This window comes from Dipodomys merriami, unplaced genomic scaffold (assembly GCF_024711535.1).
Source record: "Dipodomys merriami isolate MVZ:Mamm:240054 unplaced genomic scaffold, mDipMer1.0.p SCAF_3, whole genome shotgun sequence".
Classification (NCBI taxonomy): domain Eukaryota; kingdom Metazoa; phylum Chordata; class Mammalia; order Rodentia; family Heteromyidae; genus Dipodomys; species Dipodomys merriami.
In genome coordinates, this window is record NW_027204492.1 from 8611131 (window position 1) to 8636188 (window position 25058).

Below are 25058 nucleotides of genomic sequence, written 5' to 3' on the forward strand. Positions count from 1 at the left end.
GAAGGGAATCTTTCTTTAGACTATGTGGCTAAAGGAAAGTGATCCTTGTGTCCTATATGGGATTCAAATATACTGTTTTACAAAGGCAGTACGATGTATGCATTTTCTACATATAACTACATTTCTACTCTCTCCCTCTCTCCCTCCCTCTTTTTCTCTCCCTCACCCACCTCCCCCCCCCTCTCTGAGTACTGGGGCTTGAACTCAGGGCCTCATATATTTTAATTTTACTGTAACAGTGATATACAGATGTGTTGCAGTTACATAAGTAAGGTATGGAGTACACTTCTTTTTAATATTTTGTCTTTTATTTTAAATTTCATTTTATTGTCATGGTATTACACAGAGGGTTACAGGTACATTTGTAAGGTAATGAGTGCATTTCTTGTCAAATATTGCTACCCCTCCCTCATTTTTCTCCCACTCACCCTCCTCCCCTATACCCCCCAAATTGTAAAGTTCATTTCCAACAGTGCCTTGTGAGTATTGCTTTGCATTGTTTCACCTTTTGTCTTTGACTAACCATTTTGTTGTTCCCTTACCTTCCCCAATTCAGACAAATATACAAGGCACAGGGTACCAAAATCAAATACAGTGACAACAGGGATAAGCCAAAGGGGGAAAAAAAACAAAAGAAAAAAGAAATAATTTCACACATTACATTAAAAACAACAACAAAGAAGATAAAAGAAAGACAGCCTCTTCAAAAAATGGTTCTGGAAGAATTGGTTGAACACCTGTAGAAAACTAAAGTTAGATCCTTATATATCACCGTGCACCAGAATCAATTCTAAATGGATCAAAGTCCTCAAGGTAAAAGCAGAGACCTTGAAAACCTTACAAGAAGAAATAGGAGAAACACTAGGGATCCTTGGCACAGGTTGAAATGTTCTTAATAAAGACCCAGAAACATTATAAATCAAAGAAAGTTTGGACAAATAGGATTACATTAAACTGCACAGTTTCTGTCTGGCAAAGAACATAGCTAGCAAGATAAACAGACAGCCCACATATTGGGAGAAGGTCTTCACTAGTCATACAAAAGACAAGGACATCATATCTAAAACATACTCAGAACTCAAAAAAGTAAATCCCCTCAAAAAATTCCTCAAGGAAACAACCACCCTATTAATAAGTGGGCTAAAGACTTAAAGAGAGACGTCTCTAAGAGGAAATTATAATGACCAATACTCAGATGCAGAAATGCTCAACTTCTTTGTCAATAAAAGAAATGTAATTCAAAACAACATTGAGATTCCACTTTACACCAGTTAGAATGGCCATTATCAAAAAATCTAAAGCAGATACTGGCCAGCAAAAGGAATACGGCCAAAAGGATGGGGCCAAAGGGAGTACTACTACACTGTTTGTTGTAGTATAAACTTATTCAGCTACTATAGAAAACAGTACGGAGGTTCCTCAAAAGACTAAACATAGAGCTCCCCTATGACTCATCAATCCCACTTCTGGGTATTTACCCAAATGACAATAAACAAGGTCATACTAAAGCTACCAGCACAACCATGTTCATTGCAGCATTACTTACCATAGCTAAGATATGGAACCAACCCAGATGTCCCTCAGTAGATGAATGAATCAAGAAAATGTCACACACACACACACACACACACACACACATACACACACACACACACACACACACACACACATACACACACACACACACACAATGAAATTCTAAGCTTCCATCAGAAACAGTGGTATGACCCCATTCATAAGGAAATGGAAAGGCTTGGAAAAATCATATTAAGTGAAGTAAGCCAGACCCAAAGAAACATAGACTCAATAATTTCCGCTATTCGTAGTAATTAGTATATGTCTAGGATATTCCTAGAAGATGATCATAATAGCTCAATATGTACAGGTGAGCATATAACATGATGCTAAGCAAACTGAACTCCAAGATATGGATACATCTCTATTTTTAAGTTTTTTATTGTGAAAATACTGTACAAAGGGGTTACAGTTACATGAGCAAGGTAATGAGTACATTTCTTATCCAGCATTGTTACCTCCTCCTTTGATTTTCTCCGACTATCCCTTCACATTTCTTTTTGAACAGTGTTACCTACCCCTTCCGTCATTTTCTACAGCTTTCCCTCTCCCACTCTCCCTTCTCCCCCAAGTTGTAAAGTTAATTTCCAACATGGTGTCTAGTGAGTATCGCTGTTGCATTGGCTCACCCTTTATCCCACTATTTCTGAGGCCTCACATTCTTGCTTGGCTTTTTCACTCATGACTGGATCTCTACCATTTGAGCCACACCTCCATTTCTGGATTTTTGTTGATTTCTGCCCTGGGTGGCTTCCATTTACTTACTTTTTAATTGCTTTACTTTTGTCTTTTCTGCCTTGTTTTGGATGTGCACATGAATATTTTAAGTAACAGAACCCTAATATTGGAGACAGCTTGGGTCTATTTCCCTTGACTTTAATTCTATACAGATGCTATGTATTTTTTTACTCATTGGACACACCACCATTATAGCTCATCACTAGCTTACTCCTCTACATAGGGACATAAAGTTATTCACCCCGTCTATAAGGATTATATAAAATTTGATCTTTCCTTAGACTCACTGGAAAGTCAAATATGAACACTGAATTCTATTTTCATGACTTCTACGTCTAAGATGACTATTTCTCAAAGTAACATACCAAAAGGTGTGCTCTCTATAATAATGAAATTAGGAATGGCTGTGAACTGTTAATAGGTAGAAGGGATGGTGGAAATGTCAGATATTTCCATCTCCATTTCTTGACTCAAAATTTGCAAACTGACTTTTGCATTTACTCCTGCCAGGGTGGGCCAACATATCAGAAGGCCAGACCTATGGGGCCAAATGATCTAAAAATTGAACCCCCGAAAACATATATCCAAAATAAACCTATCTTTACTCCATGAATAGCCTATGTCAGGAACTTGGTTATAGTGCTATGATACTAAGTAACACAATGGCCCAAGGGAAAAAAAAGTTTATCTTTAGGCTCAACATACTTTGCCTCAACTGAAAATCTAAATAGAAAGCCTTAATTTTGACTAATTGTTTTAAAGACCTTTATGTTGTTGGTATGTTTGAGATAAGGTGGATCAAGCTGACTCCAAATTTATAAACCACTTGCTTCAGTCTCCTGAGGGCTGGAATCACTGCCATGCTCACCCACATCCTGCTGCCTTGATTATTAATGGTATCATACAATGAGAGATTTCATTAATTCCTTGGTAGCTGGGAAGCAATAACATGTAATGTTTACTAGCCAGCTGTTAGCATGCATGGATGCATACCGAAAGCAGAATCAGCAAACAATTGGCTCAGTCATTGAAACATGTTTTCGTGCCAAGCACATGAAGTTTTAATTACAAGCGCTTTGAAATATTCATGGTTATTGAACTTCATTATTCCCACGAAGAAACAAGATAAAAAGTTCTTTTGAAATCTGATGACAGAAAACACTTGATACTGACAACACACAGTAGTGTAATGCTTAATTAATTACTCCTAGGAAATAAGCATTTTGTCCTGTGCTGGTTATTATGCTCAAGCTCCACAGTATAGCAAATGAAAAAAAAATGTGTTTTCTGTCATGATTCACACATTTTTATCTGAAATCTTATAAACATAGGTAAAAATGACATTAATTAATATGAGAATGATTTTAGGTATGTGTCATTCCAGGCCAAGAAAACTTTAGAATTTCCTAGCATTGAAATATCATCTTGTTCTACACTTCCTGGGATCTCATGAATTCTATTATGTGGTAAAGTCCTGGAAAGTTAATGTACAGAATTCCACTTCTGCCTGAAAGCAGATATGTGTTCTTTAAGTAATAAGCCACTGAGCCCATGTTAAATGCTATGATCCATGCTGGGCACATACATTACTGAGAATAATAAGACATAGCTTCTGCCATCAAGGATCTCCCACTGTAGACTGAGTTACTCATCATTTTGTTGTTCCCCTTCCCTTTCCTAGTTCAGATAAATGTACATACAATACCCAGTGTACCTAAATTGAATTCAGTGACAACAGAGGATAAACCACAGGGGGATAACACAGAGAGAGAGAGAGAGAGAGAGAGAGAGAGAGAGAGAGAGAGAGAGAGAGAGAGAGAGAGAGAGAGAGAGAGAGAGAGAGAGAGAGAGAGAGAGAGAGAGAGAGAGAGAGAGAGAGAGAGAGAGAGAGAGAGAGAGAGAGAGAGAGAGAGAGAAATCACTTAGTACATGGAGAAAAACCTCTTCCGTCCATGTCTTGGGTTCATCATCTGATATAGTCATATGAACATAGATATTGAGCTATTCTGCCCATCTACTAACATTATCCTAGATGTATACTAATTATTATGTACTTGCTCTTAATGATGGTCATCCTGACTGGAAAGATGTAGAATGCCAGATTCACTTTCACTTGCATTATTTTATGACTACATATATTGAGAATTTTTCTTGTATATATTTGCCATTATTAATTTTTCCTTTGACAATTGTCTCAAGTTCAAAGTTATCTAGTAGTATTAGTTGAAAAACTCATAATTCCCCCTAAGAAGTATAATTTTACCACCCAAGTGATAAAGATATTATTTTATGTTTTTCAAAAAAATTTCATTATTCTGGGCACCAGTGGCTCACGCCTTTAATCCTAGCTCCTTAGGAGGCTGAGAACTGAGGACTGTGATTCACAGCCAGCCTGAGTAAGAAAGTCTGCGAGACTCTAATCTCTAATAAACTACCAGAAAACTGGAAGTGGCTCTGTGACTCAAGTAGTAGAATGCTAGCCTTGAGCTGAAGAGCTGAGGGACAGTGCCCAGGCCCAGAGTTCAAGCCCCATGACTGACAAGAAAAAAAAAATCATTGCTTACCCTTTCACATTTACATTCTGAAAAGAGAAGTATGGAGGAGACTGCAGTCAAAATTCAGAATATATACTATAAAATTAAGAGTTAGGGAAAGGCTAGGTTGGGAGGGATGAGTGAGAATGTTGAAAGTGTGACATCGAAGCATTGCATTAATAAACTGTTGTGTTGAATGGCAACTCCTTTGTACAACTGCTTAAAGATAGTACATTTTTTTAAGTTGACAAAGAAAAATCAATGAATCAGTCTCATGGTTCATTTCCAAAAGGTGATACAATGGGAAGGGGTAAAGCCTCATCTTACTATTCATTGTGTTGCTGGTTTTTAAATTTGTAGTGATTTCAAATCCTTACTCTTTCCTTAAAAATCTTTTTATTAGATGTATTCATTATAAAGGTTACATAGTGTATCAATTTAACTACTGTTTTATTATAACATCCACTTTCCTTATATATATCCAGAAATATTATTTTATGTAAGTTAGAATTTCACCCCTAGTTTTTTAAATCAAACTGGGAAAAATTCCCTGACCAAATACCCTAAAATAGTGATTAGTAATCTCTATTTGAGAATGAATGTTAAATAATAATCCTACTAAAATTTCTCTAAATATATTTTTCTTCAAAATGGTTGCTTGAAATCTTTTCCATTTTTTGTGAACATCACAAATCCATTCCACGTGATTCTGATTAAATGAGTTCATTTCCTTGAGAAACAACGTGTGTTCATACCTTCTTATTGTTTTCATTGCTTCTAGATAGATTTGAAGAGTCATATTTCCTATAATCCTCTATAATGTCACTCAAATTGTGCTTAGGATTCCTCACTCACCTACTTTTTGACATCTAAATTATTTTCATCAATAATTTCATGTCCTGAATTTTCAATTTTTTTAAAAAATTACCACCTCTATTAGTCCTAATTTCTAACCTAATGAGTACACTTATTTTTGTACATTTTCCTCATGATATTTTCTGCATACATAATAAATATGTCTCCTATAAGTTTTTCTCTATATTTAGTGTTTTGACATATCTACCAATTCCCCTGATCAGATTAGCTTCCATACTGGCCACTCTAAAAATATGCCTGAAACTAAGTTTATAGAAATTCTATTTCTAAGTAGATCTTTATATCCTTCAATTGTTCAGCCACAGTCTATAGTGCCATCATATTGCTATTCTATCTTTCCATTTAAGTATGTTACTCCTCAGAGGTTTACCCGTATGCATTCTTGATTTAAATGTTTTCTGGATGATGCTATCAAATGTGAGAATTTAATTATAGATGTTCTGATGGTTTCAAAATGTTGATTACAATCTGAAGACCTTTACTAGACATTATGATAATTTTCTAAAAATGTTGACTAAACAAATTTCAACAAGTTCCAATATGATGATACTTATTCTGATTTTTCTCTCTCACTTTATCTTCATTGGGTTCATAGAATTATCACCTGTACTGTCACTAAGCATATTTCATTTAATCTCCATGGCTGCACTCCTATCCAAATGGTTGCCATTTTTCCCATGAACTACTAGAAATATCCAGCTTTGTCATTGTACAACCATTCTTCCTATTCCTTCACTCTTTGTGTCCACCATGCCTAATGGCATCTAACAGATTCATTCAAATCATTACACTTCCCTTTTACAAAACCAATAAGCTTCATTTGATGTCTATTGTTTACAAATGTGAACTTCTCACTAGGAAATCTTTATCTGGATTATTAAAACACAGCTACGTGGTCAGTTTCCTTTCTTATTTATCATGTTTTAAAATTAGAACATACTTTCAATTACAGGGTGTCAGGAATGGCAGCAATATTTGATGGTTCTTTCAGATAGATTGGGATATTAAGATGAAATGAGTACCCCGAAATAATAGAGAAATGCCTCCATAAAAACTATCATCAGTGCACCATTAGATGGGAAGTTGACAAGCACATTACAGTCAACAGCTGGAAGGTTGGATACTTCAACTTGATAGATGTCAGTGAATAGACTGCAATTCTACTCTAGATTCATTAGGCTATGAAAAATATTCTATGTGTACTATTACAGCATTTAAATGTTGGGTTTAACTAAACCCAATGATATGTCAAGAGATTATTTTTCTAACAAATGAGGAAAATCTTTAGATTTTGGAAAAGAGCCATATTCTTGACAGTCCTTAGGCAAGCCTTTTGCACTTAAGACATTTTGATAGGTTATGCACAGTATTATAATCATGTTTTGTCAATGAAATTATAGGTTTACGCTGTTAAAGACAGTGAATGAATCTCTTCTTGGAGCCAAAAAATATCATAAACTTCTATATGTGTATTTTTTCCCTTAAGCACAAGCATATTTCCCTATGTAAAAGATTTTTTAACATTTCTTTACATAACATCTAAAAATACAGTTAATGGTCATATTTATTTATTCAGATTCACAATTTTTACTCCATTGAATTTAGGATCTATACCTGATTAAAACAACTTGTGAAATAAAATTTAAAATAACTTTAAAATTTATAGTGTTCTGAAAATTATGATTTACTACATATGCTAGCCCATCAAGGATATTCTAAATGAAGCTTTTTTAGTCTTAATATTGGGTTACAAAATAATAAATTAACTTAAATTTTCCTCTGTATCACAAATTTTATCAGTAAAAATAACAATATCTAATTTAAACTTTCTTTGATTCTTTATGTTTAAATACAAATACTTTGAAAAGTATACCTTCTTGTATAGTAGGTATTTGTTCTTAATTTCTCTGTCATTAAATTTTTTCTTTAGTAGATTTCTTAGTTTACTTTTTGAAACCAGTTAGTGATTAACTTTCATGTTACAACTTTATTTTATATAAAATTTCACACACAGTAGATAAAATTACCTAATAAATCTATTTTATCACTCTTGCTCTCTGTGATGTCGTTTCTTATCTTTTACTGCTTCATGTTAAAGTGAAAACAAATATATTACTTTGTTTGGAGACAGTTCTGAATCAAAACATTAGTAATAATAATTTAATTCTTACTTCCTTCTTAACATAGATATCTATCACTATAGATGGTTCTCTTAATAGTACTTTTGGCTATATATTTTCAATTTGGTAAAATGTGCTTGTTTTTTGTGTCAAGATTATGTTTTTCCTAATTCACTGTTGATTTACCCTGACCCAAATGATTGCACAACAATGTGTTGCTTTGTTTAAATATATGTGTGAATTTTTCTATCTTACTGCTGATGATTTAGAGGTCCAAAAGTTCGTTGATATTATATTGATCTTAAATTTGTTTATGACAAAATGTGATGAATCCTAGAGTATACTGTTTTGTCATATTAACTGAAATTTTCTATTGCTAAGTAGGAAATCCTGCTTATGTCTTTTATGGCTATTTGCTCTATAGTGTTGTTCATCCACTTTTTCCATGTTGTTTTCTGTCTAGATGTTCTATCTAATATTGATATTGTATTTTACTGATATTGTATAATTGTAAATTCTTCCCTTCCAATCTACCAGTATTTGCTTTATTTTTTTTAATATATTTTTTGGGGGTCCGGTCGTGGGGCCTGAACTCTGGGCCTGGGCACTGTCCCTCAGCTCTTCAGCTCAAGGCTAGTGCTCTACCACTTGAGCCACAGCACCACTTCCAGCTTTTTTCTTTTTGCTTAATTGGTGCTGAGGAATCGAACCCAGGGCCTCATGCATGCAAGGCAAGCACTCTACCACTGAGCCACCTTCCCAGCCCCTAGGATTTGCATTATATATTTAAGTATTCTCGTGTCTGGTATACATATATTTCCAATTATTAAAGCTTTTGCTCAACTGAGTCTTTTATCATTAATTAATGATCTTCTTCCCCTAAATTTTTTATTTAGATAACATTTTTTTCTTGAATAATAAGAGATTCTCTTCTTGCTTTTGTTTTCTATTTGTCATGCAGAATATTTTTGTATTGTTTACTTAAGTGTATATACATCCTTCAAGCTGAAGAAAGGTTTCAGCTCTTTTTTCCATTTAGCTATTCTATATTTTTATAGTAGCATTTAAAATTCATTTGCATATAAAGTCCTTACTGATAGGTAAGTATTTAATAATCCTAATTTGTTATTTTCTATTTTCCTTTTAGTTCTTTTACTCATCTTTTACTTTTTTCCTATCTGCCCTTATATTTTCTCTTTCACTCATAGCCTTTTATTTAGTTTGCTTTTATGAACACTTTATAGTTTTTTTTTGTTGTTTGTTACAAAGGGCTTCCATCTGATATCTTCTAGTTATGCCAGTTCATTTTAAGATGATAGCAGCTTTACTTGTATACACAAACTCTGTATTTTATTTCTCTTACCATCATATTCTATGCTATTAATATTACACTGTATATTTACTTTAATTTTATTTTATTGTAAAGATACTGTACAGAGGGGCTGGGAAGGTGGCTCAGTGGTAGAGCGCTTGTCTTGCATGCATGAGGCCCTGGGTTCCATTCCTCAGCACCACATAAGCCAAAAGAAAAAAGCCAGAAGTGGCACTGTGGCTCAAGTGGTAGAGTGCTAACCTTGAGCTGAAGAGCTGAGGGACAGCACCCAGGCCCAGAATTCAGACCCCATGACCGGACCCCCCCCAAAAAAAAACTTACTGTACAGAGAGGTTACAGTTACATGAGTAAGGTAATGAGTACATTTCTTGTCAAACATTGTTACTCCCTCCTTTCTTTTTCTCCTACTTATCCCTTCCTTCCTTAACCTTCCTCACTTCTTTCCCCCACAAAAGTTGTAACGTTTGTTTTCAACATATTGTACCTCTCATTGTCACAATGGGTCATCCTGTGTCCGTGCTTCAGCAGTTTGTTATTCCCCTTTCCCCTCCCCCAAAATAGATGAATCAATATGTGAAAAAATTAGGCAAGATTCAAATATAGTCAACGTAATAGTACAGTTTACAAGGAAAGATGTATAGCAGAGAAAGGAGATTCTGTGGCATGATGCCACGGGACAATGCTACTTCTAATCACCATCAACCACCTTCAGCCATCTTTAGGGATGCAGGCATTGGCCTAAGTTAAATATAAAGCACTGGGGACAGGAAGTGAGAAGACATGCATATTTAAAACAGGCCCAAGTCATAGACAGGTTCAAAGGTTCAAAGTTGTAATCAATCTATATTTCATTTCTCAGGGTCAGTCAGGTGGGGCATAATTACAGTTAGAGTCATTGCCAGTAATCCCATTTTTTCAAGATTGTTTTATTGTCACCTTAAAGTGACTATAGGAGAGAAATTGCTCAGAACATCAAATCCCTCCTTAGAACCAGCCCATGTGGTATCACTTTCTCAAGAACATGGAAGATTACAGAATTTGGCCTCTAAGGCATGATTTAATTGGTCTGGGCAGGTAAAGTAAAAATATACTAATTTAGAAAAATTTGTTAACCTGCCTTTAGCTGGAATAAAGTCTATTTTTAATCCATAGATGTTGGACTACTCAGTAAGCCTTGACATCTAATGACCCTGGTGTCCTCTTAAGCTAGTCAACTGTATGTTGGAAAGCTTAATTCAATTCTTTTTCTCAGAAACACCATGATCGTCTCCATTTTAGGGTCCCTTTGCATTCCCCATTGCTCAGGGATAACTACTACCTACATATTATAAAAAGCTGCAATTCTCTTTTTATTTATGTATTTACCCTCAGCAGCAAGTGGCATATTTCTCTTCTCTTGATGTTTACTTGCCCTTTTGATTTGGCCTGAAGAAATGATTTTTAGATTTTGTAAGTGAATTCTACTGTGAATGACTTAGGGACAACTTTTGCAAGGTAAAATGTTTGTGGCTAGCATTATTTTTGTTATGCCATTTTGGGAATATTGGACAGGTTTGTCCAATAGAAAGGAATCTGATATTACCAAAATATCTGCTGAAACTTTCTGCTGACACTTGCATGATTACCTGTATAAAGTAAGTCAAATAAATACAAAACAATCATTTTGCCAATACATCGGTTTTTACTTTTGAGAATTTGATTTTAATATTTCATATGAATCTCATATGATTCATATTAATTACTCAAGTTTCAGATGTATTTAATCACTCTGGGATTGTTTAAACATGCTTTCTTGGTATGTTCTCTTTTATTCTATAAGTTCTATATTTTCATCTATTTTTTGTTTTTCAGATAGAATGATTTTAATGACCTAGGTTTGCTGAGTATTTTTTTTCTGCTTAACCTAGTATAGAATTTGTCTATCAAATTTTTTAGTTCTGTTGTATTCTTTAGTTCAGAGACATTCAGTTGATACCTCTTTGTATTTTCTGTTTAGTGAAATAGTCTGTTCATGCATTGCTGCACTGAAATTTATGTGCATCTCTACCACTAGTATTTTGAATTCTTTGTAAAGTTGATCTACCTCCATTTAATTCAGGTGAATTTTTGAAATTTAAATTATTGTTTAATTAGGGCACATTCCATGTTTCTATACATTCTGTAATTATTTGTGTTGGAGTGTGTGCAAAAAGTAGTCACTTCTAGTATTCAATTGAATGGTCTTATCTAGGGGATTCACCTCACGAATGAGCCCCACCAGATACTTTGAATGCTTCTTCAATATTTGTGTTCATATTAACTGTTGTATTTATTCTTAGTGACCTCCAAGAGAAAAAAAGCACAGGAAAAGTCCTGTCAGTCCAGGAAGACGGGAGAGAGAGACTCTTAAAAAGCAACCAGGAAAGCTGAAGTACTGTATAAATAGGTACTATTACCGTTCTCCTGAGAGAAAAGGTGGGGACTGTATTTATCACCTATTTGCTTGGAGCTGGGGAAATAAATTGTCATAATTGTCTTAATGTACATGATTGCATGCTCTTCCAAACCATTGTCTTGCTCTCTGTCATTCATGGATCCATCCTTGTGCAACAGATTAGAAATTCCTTCCATATAGAAATTCAGGGGAAATACTGAATTCAAGTTGCCTGTTTTAATTTTTCAGCTTTATATAATCAATTTTGAAAAAAAAAATCTTTTGCATACAGTTTTCCCACTTCATTACTCACTTGTGTCAAATGAGCAATTTTCATCAATATTCTTTCATGAAAAACACCATGTAGCTAACTATGAAAGCTTTTGTATTCAGTGTTCATTGTGTCTCATTGTATCTATTTTGCCAGGATGAATATAGTATTGTAGGATGTTCATGTCGTTTTGGGGAAGTGTTATTTATGTAACATATAAATCATTGTACTTATTCTCAGAGGCATCTAAAATATGTTTATGTCAAAGTTTCTTGTGAAAGACTAACGCTGAGGACACTGTTTTTAAAATATTTTTATTATGTTTAAATAGTTGTACAAAGAAGTTACCATTCAGGAAAGCAATTTATGAATACAACGTGTCTTGATTAAGGGCACTGTTATATTTGGAACTAATTTAAAATATTTTATAATAGTAAAATCAAAATTTTCAAGTATTCATTCTCATTCTAATTCATTTATTTTCAGAATGTTTTGATGAAAATACCTCATTAACAGATTTAGTTTTCCTTCTGCACCCACAAATATACCCTTTTCTAGTTATGTTCATACTGTCATTTAAAACTGTGCTACTTATGATTTTCTTTTTTTTTAATATTATTTTATTTTATTTGAGAACATACTGTACAGAGGGGCTACAATTACATGGGCAGGATAATGCATACATTTCTTACCAAGCATTGCAGCCTCCTCCTTTGTTTACCCTTCACCTCCCTTCCCAGCCTCCCCCCTCACCCCACCCAATTATACCCCCCTCCCCCCCCACCGACATTGTAAAGCTGGTTTTGACATGACATTTTGTACTTTTCATTGTTGCAACAGGTACACCTGAATCCTTAAACGACTTGTTTGCCCCCATCTCCTCCACATGTTATACTGACATCAAATATAGTGAAAGCGGGGGTTACACTGTGGGGGAGGGACATACAAAGCAACAAAGAAATAATCTTATAAATGCGTTAGAAACATATGCATGAAAGAAACGAAAACATTAAAATACATATTTAAGGGTTCATTTTCCTAACATCACATTATCTGATCTTTTCTGCTTGACTCATACCTATACTAGATATTGCAAATAAGGGAAACCATGGGAGCTATGCTTCTTTGGGCCTGGCTTACTTCACTTAATATAATTTTTTCCAAGCCTTTCCATTTCCTAACAAATGGGGAAATGTCATTCTTTCTGATGGAGGCATAGAATTCCATTGTGTATATATACCACATTTTCTTGATCCATTCAACTACTGAGGGGCATCTGGGTTGGTTCCATATCTTAGCTATGGTAAATAATGCTGCAATAAACATAGTTGTGCTGGTAGCTTTAGTGTGGTCTTGTTTGTATACATTTGGGTAAATGCCCAAAAGTGGGATTGCTGGATCATAGGGGAGATCTATGTGAAGTCTTTTGAGGAACCTCCAAAGTGGTTGAACAAGTTTACATTCCCACCAACAATGAAGTAAGGTTCCTTTCTGTCCACATCCACTCCAGCATCTGTTGTTGTTAGAGTTCTTGATTTTTGCTGTTCTAACTGGAGTGAGGTGATATCTCAATGTTGTTTTGATTTGCATTTCTTTTATGGCTAGGGATGTTGAACATTTCTTCATGTGTCTATTGGCCATCCTTCTTTCTTCTTCAGAGAAGCTTCTCTGTAAGTCTTTCGCCCACTTATTTATTGGGCAGTTGTTTCTTTGAGGATTTGTTGTTGGGTGGTTTAATTTTTTGAGTTCCAAGTATATTTTAGATATGAGACCCTTGTCCGTTGTATGGCTAGTAAAGATCTTCTCCCAATCGGTGGGCTTTCTATTGATCTTGCTAGCTATGTCATTTGCCCTGCAGAAGCTCTGCAACCTTATGCAATCCCATTTGTCCAACCTTTCTTTGATTTGTTGTGCTTCCGGGTCTCTATTCAGAGAATTTCGGCCTGAGCCAAGGAGACCTAAGGTTTCTCCTCTTCCATCCTGCAATACATCTCCACCAAACCAGCCCTACAAAAGATTCTTAAAGATGTCCTACACATAGAAAACCAACAAGACCACAACAAAGGCCAAGAAACTGCACCCAAACTGAGAATCCAAGAACCTTAGGAAGAACCCAGTTTTCGCAGCCCCCAAGAAGGTGGATAACATGGCAGGAACTCCCAAATACCTCTCAGTCCTATCTCTTAACGTTAACGGACTGAACTCTCCAATTAAGCCACATAGACTGTCTAGTTGGATTAAAAAACAAGACCCTTCTATCTGCTGCCTGCAGGAGTCACATCTTGCCAGTAAAAACAAACACATCTTCAAAGTTAAAGGCTGGAACAAAATCTACCAACCAAACGGCCCTCATAAACAGGCGGGAGTTGCAATCCTTATATCAGATAAAATAGACTTCAAACTAAAATTCGTGAGAAGAGATAAAGAAGGTCGCTACATACTAATTAAAGGATCTCTCCTTCAGGAGGATATTACAATTCTAAATATCTATTCGCCAAACAATGGAGCACCCAAATTTATCAAAGAAACACTACTTTCCCTCAAATCCCATATAGATCCAAAGACATTAATTGTTGGGGATTTTAACACACCACTCTCCCCACTAGATAGAACAACTCGGCAAAAACTCAACAGAGAAAAAGCAGAGCTAAACAGCTGCATAGATCAACTAGACTTAACAGATATTTACCGAACATTTCACCCAGCAGCATCAGAATACACGCTCTTCTCAGCAGCACATGGAACGTTTTCTAAAATAGACCACATTTTAGGCCACAAAGCAAACTTGTCTAAATTCAGAAACATTGAAGTTATACCTTGCATTCTCTCTGACCACAAGGGAATAAAATTAGAACTCAACACCAAAAGCCACCAAAGAAAGTCCGGTATCACATGGAGGCTGAACAACACACTGCTGAATCATGAGTGGGTCATGGAAGAGATTAGAAAGGAAATTCAAATGTTCATGCTATTCAACAAAAATGAGCACACAAATTACCAGCTCCTCTGGGACACAGCAAAGGCAGTACTCAGAGGCAAGTTTATAGCTCTGAGCTCCTACATCAACAAATTGGAGAGATCGGAAACTAACAATTTAATGACACATCTAAACCTCCTTGAAAAAGAGCATCAAGATAAACCCCAATCCAGTAGACGGAAAGAAATAATCAAAATTAAATCAGAATTAAATGAATTAGAATCAAAAAAACTATAGAAAGAATCAACAAAACAAAGAGTTGGTTCTTCGAAAAACTTAACAAAATTGACAGACCCTTAGCAAATCTCATCAGAAAAAGGAGAGAACACACCCAAATTAATAAACTCAGAGATGAGAATGGAAACATCACCACAGAAACAAACAAGATTCAGAACATTATAAGGGAATACTTCTCAAAACTTTATGCTAATAAGTTTGAGAACTTGACAGAAATGGACCTTTTCCTAGCAAATATTGACATGCCAAAACTAAACCAAGATGAGTTAAACCAGCTTAACAGGCCCATATCAAGCATTGAAATAGAAACAGCAATAAGAGACCTCCCAGCTAAGAAAAGTCCAGGACCAGATGGATTAACAGCGGAATTTTACAAGGCCTTCAAAGCAGAGCTCACACCAATACTCCTCCAACTCTTCAATGAAATTGAAAGAGAAAGCTCACTACCGAACACATTCTGTGAAGCCATCATAACCCTCATCCCAAAACCAGGCAAGGACTCATCAAAGAAAGAGAACTATAGACCCCTTTCTTTGATGAACATTGATGCAAAACTTCTCAACAAAATTTTGGCCAATCGACTTCAACAATTCATCCAAAAAATCATGCACCATGATCAAACAGGATTCATTTCAGGGATGCAAAGCTGGTTCAATATACACAAATCAATTAATATTATTCATCACATCAACAGGAGCAAGAATAAGAACCACATGGTTATCTCAATAGATGCAGAAAAAGCATTTGACAAGATCCAACACCCCTTTATGATGAAGGTTCTGGAAAAATTAGGAATCCATGGAACATTCCTCAATACAATAAAGGCTGTATATGACAAACCTACAGCCAGCATTATACTCAATGGTGAAAAACTAAAGCCATTTCCTCTTAACTCCGGAACGAGACAAGGATGCCCACTCTCTCCACTTCTCTTCAATCTAGTATTAGAATGCCTAGCTACAGCAATAAGACAAGATGCAGACATAAAGGGGATCCAAATAGGGAAAGAAGAAATAAAACTCTCCCTCTTTGCAGATGACATGATCTTATATTTAAAGAATCCCATGGACTCCACTCCCAAATTACTCAAGCTGATTCAAAACTTTGGCAAAGTAGCAGGTTATAAAATTAACCCCCAAAAATCAATGGCTTTTCTATATGCCAACAATGAGAAAAGTGTGGCTGAAATTAGGAAAGCAACTCCATTTGTAATAGCCCCACAAAAAATAAAATACATAGGAATTAACTTAACCAAAGAAGTGAAGGACCTCTATGATGAAAACTTTAAAATCTTGAAAAAGGAAATCAACACAGAACTTAAAAAATGGCAAAACCTCCCATGCTCCTGGATTGGCAAGATTAACATCGTGAAAATGGCAATACTTCCCAAGGCTATCTACAAATTCAACGCGATACCTATCAAAATTCCACCCTCATTCTTCAAGGAAATAGAAGAGGCAATCCAAAAATTCATATGGAACAATAAAAGACCCCGAAAAGCAAAAACGCTCCTCAACGGAAAGAACACTGCTGGAGGAATATCAATACCAAATTTCAAACTCTACTATAAAGCCATAGTAATCAAAACAGCTTGGTATTGGCATAAGAACAGACCCCAGGACCAATGGAATAGAATTGAAAACCCAGAAAATGAACCTACAGACCTATAGCCATCTAATCTTCGATAAGGAAGCTAAAACAATAGAATGGAAGAAAGACAGCCTCTTCAGTAAATGGTGCTGGCAAAATTGGTTAACTACATGTAGAAAACTAAAGCTAGATCCTTATATATCACCCTGCACCAGAATCAACTCCAAATGGATCAAAGACCTTGAACTCAAAGCAGACACGCTACTTATGATTTTCATTGCTACTTTTAAATTTTAGTACGTCATTTGCAGCAATTAATGTACATTTATTAGTAATCATACTTAGTTATAAAGAATATTTAAGGAACATGAATATAATATTTAAATAATGCTCTAGTAGACATTAATTTATATAACACTCAAAAAGTAATATTTGTTGATGCCAATGATAAACATTTGCAGGTATCACTGGTGGGACAGTGTACTAATGAGTTATAAGACACTGGTGAATATATCTTCATAATTGTGCTAGTTATATGGTATATTCACTTAGTAAAAATTCACTAAAATGTTCAAATAGCTGTACTATTTTTGCCTTTCATTATGTGCTCATTGTAAAATACAAAAATATTACATTTATGATTTATGCCAAAAAGAACATTCATCTACATAAATTATATCTGTTAATTCACGTGTCACAAATACTGCATAATCAAGTCAGTCTTATAAGTAATGGAATGTAATCATACAATTTTTAAAGAAGATCCATGTATAAGTCATGACTAATATTAATTTTAAATTTCTACTTTTTTTTTTCTTTAAGATAACTAAATTACTTATGGAACACTTAAGTGTAAAAGACACTCAATGTCTTATGACCAAATTCTGAATAAGGTAGATTTACAAAATGATCTTCATTACTTAATTGGCTACTAGGTTTGCTAGGTGCAGTATTGTAATTTGAAAAACCTAACAAATAATACAATAAAATATGTTTCTCTGAAGAAAACCTTTAGTGACTATTATATTCTAATTAGATCATACCTAAATGTTCTGAAAGACATTTTTAATAATTCTGTTGTGGTCAAACTAAAAGCCTAACATTATACATTTTTCCATAATTTTTGAAGATCATGTATTAATACAATTAATTTTAAAAATGAAATGAGAAGGATTGTACAAAGAAAAGCACACAGTCAACAAAATATCTACATACCCAAACCTACTTTTAAAAGGAAATGTATTTTCATGCATATATATATATCAATTATATTAACAACTCAATATGTTCCACACATTGTATTAAAAATTAGGAAAACAAACAGCTCATTTTTGAATTTCACTGATATTTATCTCTTTATTTCAAAATGATAATAATGTATCATTATTTAATCATTTATCATTTTAGTTTTATTTTTGTCAAACACAGCCAAACAGTAAGAACATTGCTTACTTATACTACTTTGCATTGTTTAAAAATTACAGCTTTGAGTTAATCGTTTAGAATTGAAGATGAGTCATTTTCATAGTGTTTGAAGAGACTTTGGTGAAATCACCATAGAACACAAAGAAAATTTCATCAAAGCAATAGACACTGTTTCAAAATTAAAACAAAACTTGATATTTCATTTTGATTTGAATGTGAAATGTTTTCCCCAAGGTCTCATATATTGAAGCCCTAGACTCCACATGGAAGTGCCATTTGAGGATTCGCTGAGGAATTTAGGAAGCAAGAAATATGTAGAAGAATTAGGTCACTGGGAGCATCTATTTGAAGAGTATCCTGTCCCTGGCTCTTTTCAATGCCTCTTCATAGACACCCAATGGCGAACATGATTCTATCACCAAGACATTATGCTTCACCTCAATGCCCAAGTAGTGCAACCAGCTGACCACAAACCAGTATCTTCAAAGTTGTAGCAAGAATAAATAGTTCTTCACTAAAGGTGTTAATTATTTTATCACATGGGTGCCTATACCATATTAGAGAAAAATTCTCAAAACAACAAGAATTTCAGAGAAAAACTAAAGGAGCAAAAGATGTGAAGTTGAAGTTACATGGGGAAAAACAATACCTTTCAAAAGTAATGGCAAATATTGTTTTGAAATTTGTTGAAAATTATGGATCACAGAAGAACGAAACACTCAATAAGTTCCAAAAAGGAGCTGGAATTTGTTTTAAATAAGGCAAAACAAAAAGCAGGAAAGATGATAGATACCCACAACCCTACTTAGTTGAGAGCCTTATGTGACTTGATAACTTGAATCCAGGAGTTTGCGAGTAGCCTAAACAAAATAGCAAGATCTCTTAAAAATACATACATACATACATACATACATACATACATACATACATACATACATACATACATACATGCACACATACATGCATGCATCGTTAAAAATTAATAACAAAGGGAAAGTTTTTAGAAGCACCATAAAATAATGATGTGTTATGTACAGGAAAACAAACCTTATATGATAGCAATCTTCTCAGAAACAATGCAGACTAAATACAGTGAGATGACATACTCCAAGTACCATATATGCATAAATTTCTCAAGCTATAATTATAAATCAAGTGAAAATAACTCTTTTAAAATAAAAATAAAAATAATACCTTATTCAGAAAAACAAAAGCTGAGGAAACCAACAGCAGAGCAACACTATAAAATATATCGACGGGGATGGGAAGTTGTGGAGGTGGGAGGGAAAGGATGGTAGGGGGAAAACAAAGGAGGAGGCAACAATGCTCAATAGCAAATGTATTCATTACCTTGCTCATGTAATTGTAACCCCTCTGTACAGCATTTTAATAAAAAATTTACAAAAATAAAAAATAAAAACAATAGCAACAAAGATAAAAAAGTAAAATAGACTGAAGAAATTCTCTACACCAAAGAAAAGTGCATGGAAGAAACTAGAGAGTAAAAAGCACTGAAAACTCTAAATATATGAGTAAACAAAATATCCCTCTTTTTAAATCTCTTTTTAAAATACTTGACTGAAGAGAAAATAATAGCACAGTGGGGGGATTTACAATGTACTTGCACATAAAATATTTGACAATGGCACAATCACTAGGAAGAAGAAAGTACACTTTTGTGAGATTCCTGTAGTGTATTCAAAGAGGTATAATATTACTTGGAGGCAGATTGTGAAATAGTAAAACGCATTTTCTAACCTCAAGGCAACTACTAAAAATAATATAAAATAAAGTATGAAATTCAGTAAGTAATCCAATAACGAAAGTAAATAATAATCGTTAAAATTTTTCATTCAAAAGTAAGCAGTACAAAGCATAAGACTAACAAGGGAATGCAGGGGAAAATAACAGAGAACATAATAATTCTTAACCCAAGTAGAGAGGAAGGGGGGGTGAGATTCAGTAGTAGTATTCAGTGCATGAATGTGAAGATGTAACTGGGTAAATTGAAAGGAGGAATGGGATTGAAAAATAAGAAGGAAAATATGGAAAGGATGATATGGATCAAAATATATTGACATGTTGAATTGAAACTCCTTTGTACAACTACTTAAAGATAATATAAAAAACTAAATGTAACCATAATAATGCCAAATTCCAAAGGTTTAAAGACAACAATTAACAGGCAGAGATTGAATAGTTTATAACATAAAGATTGTAAGGTGAAATTGAATGATAAAAAAGAGGAAAAGGGATATATATATATGTGTGTGTATGTATATAAGAAAAGCTAAACTATACAGATATATATATATATATATATCTTACTAAATACTGGTATAAATTCAGAGTGATGAATTTTCATTGAAAATAATATTATAGAAATAGGAGAGATATAGCATAGTTACAAACTAGCTAATTAATTTAAATTCTGGTTTCCACTACAACTGGTAAAAACTTTGAAAATTATCACTCCTGTTTTTCAGCAAGTGAAAATCTGAGTAAATCTATCTAACTTCCATCACAAAACCAGAAGTTCGTGATAGATATACAAAATTACAGCATGTGTGTATTAAACATACACACACACACACACACACACACACACACACACACACATACACACACACACACACACACACCCTGCTGCAAGCAGTTGCAATGAACACACAAAAGTAGGCAAAGTATAAAATATTTTATGCACTAAACTGCTTCAGTAACCACACTAAGAGGGGGTCCCAAAGTTTTATTCCCTGAACCCCCCAATGTGAAGAGGATGGAGGAAAGATATCCCCTCAAATTTCCAAGAAAAAAGGAAAGCAAGCCATGTGCCAGTGACTCACTCCTGTTGTCCTAGCTACTCAGGAGACAGGGAAGTGAGGATCGCAGTTCAAAGCCACCCTGGACAGGAAAGTGTAAGACTTTTCCCTCCAGTTAACCACCAAAAAGTCAGAAGTGGAGTTGTGCCTCAAGTGGTAGAGAATTAGCCCTGTGTAAAAAAGCTCAGGGACAGCACTTTGGCCCTAAATTCAAGCACGAGAATTATCACACCCACACACTGAAAAATAATTTTACACATTGGATTTTTGTTTGCCCAAACTGACATCTACAACTCTCTTAACTTTATGATGTTAGGTCATCTAATCTGACTTAAGTGGAGATAAAATTAAGCACCATTTAGAATCATTGTGTGAGGTTCTCAGCTGATAGCTTCTTTTAATTAAACTCGGCTTGCTCTATTCAACTATTTAAGTTATGCAGAATATGGTGTTCTGTCAAATAGCTCTTAAAGATAATGTATAACTTTCCTTGGTAATTTCCATCTTCCATTCAACATTTCTGTTCTACTAACAGAATGAGATGCCAAAGAAAGATCCCTTTGTTGTTGCATTCTTAGCAATATGGAGGTTGAAGAGCATGTAAGACATAAAGAGAAAATGAATTATCAAGAAAGTTGAGGTGAAGACATCCAGCATCCTTATTGCTTCTAACTGATCATGTTTTAGAAACCTAGTACTTGCTTGAAAAGATTTGAGTGCTTTTCCAATCCAAAACCCCTCATCCAAAGCCAGCATTCTTCTCTGAGCGGGAGGGTGCACATAAGATCATCACAAGAGGGAACACAGTACCACTGCCACTGTCAGCTGCAAGAGACAATAAGCACTTGGCTTGCTTTCAAGGGTTTTGGGTACACTTCACATCCCCAAAGACAGTGACCTGGCAAACTGGAGAATGGATAAGTGGAAAAAGGTGAAATTCAGGTGACGCGATTCTAGCAATTAAGGAAGAAAAAAGGAGATCTTGCACAGCCAAACACTGAAGAAGCTACAGCCTCCCTGCTGAGGTGAGGTATCTTGTCTGTGTATTCAATTTGAGAGCAAAAAATAACTGAGCTTGAGGTCAAGGATGATAAAGAGAGATTGCATGAAGCCTCACTTTATACATAAAGATCACATCTGTTTTATAATTTTACCTTTATCATTACATTTCTCCTGTCTGTTTCTTATCCTCTGGCTTAAAATAAAACCCCACATTTTCCTTTCTCCAGCTTTCTGGCTGTCGTCTTCTCTGTGAATCAGTCTCATCACTGATCTGAAACATTGGACACAATTTAGCTTAGTTCAGGTAAATCACACAAAGTGTTAACGGATCCTTCTCTGCAATTCTGAAGGACCCTCAACATACTTATTGGGACTAAGCACATTATGGGGAAACATTGAAGCAGTGCTCACAAGTCTTCAAGAAAATCAGGCCATGCCCTGAGCCTTGACACTACTGTAACCCACTCCCTCCCCTATGGCATATCAATTATCAGTGTTTCTGATTTCTGGTATCCTACCCTTGCTACAGAAGACAGGGCAGTGGATATCCTACTATTAAGAGCCTGAACTTTCTGGATCAGGACTGTTGAGCTGAGTCTTCCATTTCTGTTTCTGGTATTAGTTCCCTGAAGATAACCTTGGCCAAATCTTTTTTTTCCCTTTGGACCTCAATTTTATTATGTAAGTTAAGGAAGTTTTCAGGGAAAATAGTCATTTTTAAGTCCCTTGGCAATTACTATTAATTTGAAGTGGTTTCTTGGGTCACTGTGCTCAGAATGATTCTAAGTATCTTGGGTCAATATTTTTTCTTAATTTGCTCAAAATTAGATGATATCCTAGTATGAACAGTGGGTAAGAACATTACTATTGAAGATAAACCTTTCTGAGCCAAGTTATAGCTTCATAACCATTAGCTGGTTACTTTATATTTCCTCTAAAAGGATAATTCATACCTTATTGAGTTACTGTAAATAATACACTAATTAATTCATATGAAGTTCATAGCATGGTACCTTCTTAAATAACAAAATGTCTGCCATGGACAAAGAATTGAGCTGTGGCACCTTGGTGGTTTCTTGATTTTAAACTCTTACATTCTGTTTTTTGGATACCAAGATAGCATGGACTGTGTGATGCAGTAACTGTGATAGAAGTTATGATCAAAAAAAGTGAGATGCTGACACCTCCTCTTAGTTGTCTTTGTGAATTCAATTTGTCATCCAAGTTTTGAATTTTTTTAACCTGTCATGTCTTCCTACACAAGAAACAATTAGAACCAGGAAAGGGAAAACAGGCAATTATGCTCAATTACTCAAACTGAGTTATATCAAGTTATTTATAATTGGTTTATGGCATCTTGACTGTCTAGTGAATCTAGTATTTCGACAGTTTTTCTGCAGTTACCACTTCCATTCAAACAAGTTTAACTCTTAATCTCTTATAGATTCTGGAAATCAAATCATTCAATATTGTATAATGAATGTCTGGGTCATACAATGTCACAGGCTCTTCAGCTAAATAGCACAGAATCTGAGAGACAAGTTGTAGTGTAATTCTTCAGTTTTTGCTGCCTGGTTCTATATATTTAACCTATTAGTCATTTATTCTCTATGGCAAATATTCTACCACCGACATGTTACCAGACCCTGGGCTTGTTGGACATAAGGGTGGAAACTCCCAAGTTCCCTTGAATTCAACTGGGACCTTGGAAGCAACTTTACCTGATGAAATATGAGCAGAAAGAATGCCAACTGCATCAGCTCTAAGGCAAAAAGCTCGATGCATTCTCTTCAAACTTGGTGCTCTGAAAGCCCTAGTTGAAATAATGGTATCACAAGGTGTTGGAGAATCCAATAAACAGTGAGTCTATTACTTCCACATTACTTCACTATGTTTTTGTGTTGAATGTATACACTAAGAGAAATAAAAGTCTTTGTGTAAAATCACCAAGATTTTTTATATTGGTACTTCATTACAATAGAGACTGCACTTAACATAATCTAGAAAGATTTTCAACCACAAAGAGATGCTCTCAATTATGCATATTAAATCCTTTGTCTTCTTTGTACAAGTATTTGAGGTGAGGTTGAGTAATATTTAAAGCATCAGTTGTGAAAAATGGCACATAGTCCATACACTAGGGAAAAGCTAGTATTGTTAATTTTTATCCATTATATACATATATATATATATATGTACAATGGTGCTATTATGCAATCAATCACTCAATTTGTATGCTAATATTAAATTATACAAATATCTTTAGTGTATTCAGTGTTAAAGTGGCTGTATGTTGTGTCCTGATCATTAGGATCTATATTCAATTTTGAAATGCTTTTCAAAGTATACATACTATTTAAGTTAGTTTTTATTGTTTTTTGAAACCTGGTCCTACTTCCTTCCCTCCTACCCCAGGCTGTCCTTGAACTCCAGATGTTTCTGCTTTGGCCTTCCAAGTACTGGGATTAGGAGGCTATGCCTCTCAGTAGATAAATGGATCAAGAATGACACCCTCCCAGTTGTAAGGGAGTTGAAAGACTTGGAAAAAATCATATTAAGTGAAGTAAAGCAGACCCAAAGAAACATAGGTCTCATGGTTTCCTTTATTTGCGATAATTAGTATACATCTAGAAGAATCTTAGCAGATGAGCAGAATAGCTCAATAGCTTTGAACATATGACCATATAAGAAAGATCACGCTAAGGGAAATGAACTCGAAGGCATGAACACACCAGGATTTTCTTTGTTGTTGTTTTCAATGTACTATGTGATTTTTTGTTTCTTTTGTATGTTCTTCCCCTTTAGGTATATCCCCTGTTGTCACTGTATTTGATTTGGGTACCCTGGTATTGTATATACGTTTATCTGAATTAGGGAAGGGAAGGGGAACAGTAGAATGGTGAAACAAAGGACAAGGGGGAATTAATGCAACAGAGATATTCACAAGACAATATGTTGGAAACCATCTAGGGTGGAGGGAAAGTAGGAGACTAATAAAGAAGGAATAGCAAGTTTGACAAGAAATGTACTTATTGCCTTACTTGTGTAACTGAAACCATGCTGTACATCACCTTGACAATATAAAAGAGTCTGTGCTGCTAAGCCTGTTCATACTAACTCAGTCTTAAAACAGTTTTCTCAGTTTAAT